Genomic DNA, 933 nt, shown 5'->3' on the forward strand with positions numbered 1-933 from the left:
AGAAATATAAAATAGGTCATTAAAAAACATAGAAGGTATAATATAAACAAACAGTCACAATTTAACCTTCCAAAAGTCACTTTACTGATGGATAATAAATTTTGCATTTAAACAAAATTGTGGGTCATTAGCAATAAATAGTTTATACAGAAATGTCTCCCTACCACCTCTTTTCATTGCTTTGTTAGACTCCGTTTACTTTCTGACTTAGCTGACTGACTGGAAATGTAAAATATACTATATGACAACTGATTGTGATTACAGTTTGAAAAAAACTCGAAGATGAGAGTCTGCAAGCTAATAAAAACACTTTAGAAAGATTCTGTGGTGACACACAAAAGATACTACAGGCGGTTGGGTATCTAAAGACAAGGAGAAAGATGGTTAAAGAAATATGAATTGTCTGAATGTGACTCAACATACCCTCCTTACAAGACACGATCACATTCATGCATGTATCCTGTTCCATGAAAGTAAACAGAATTACAGTGATTTCTCAATAAAACAGGAGATAGCAAACTTACCCCACTTTTGTTTTCAGCTTACACACTCTTTTCAGAAAATTTCCATCATATTTAAAACATAACATATGGTAAAACAAGAACAAATAACGTAATTTTATTATTGATGGCTTGCCCTCAACCTTCCCTACAACAGAACCAAAGCGGACAGCTACTACCATATCATACAACCTGTAAGCTGCTTTACCAATGACATAATTAGGAGAAGGAGCAGCACCAATATACCTAAGGATTTTGTATTTTCAGATTCCAAATAGCACTCTTTTATAAAAACTATTTTGATGGAGCCAGAGCAATGCATGATTAGATTCATACCACATGGAATTTGCTTTTAGAGTTCTCTTTAGTGAAAGCGGTTTAATGTCAATTTTTGGAAGGCTTGTTTCTCTCCCTTCTTCTATCAACAGCATCC

The sequence above is a fragment of the Eretmochelys imbricata genome, chromosome 4 (assembly GCF_965152235.1).
Source record: "Eretmochelys imbricata isolate rEreImb1 chromosome 4, rEreImb1.hap1, whole genome shotgun sequence".
NCBI classification, from domain to species: Eukaryota; Metazoa; Chordata; order Testudines; family Cheloniidae; genus Eretmochelys; species Eretmochelys imbricata.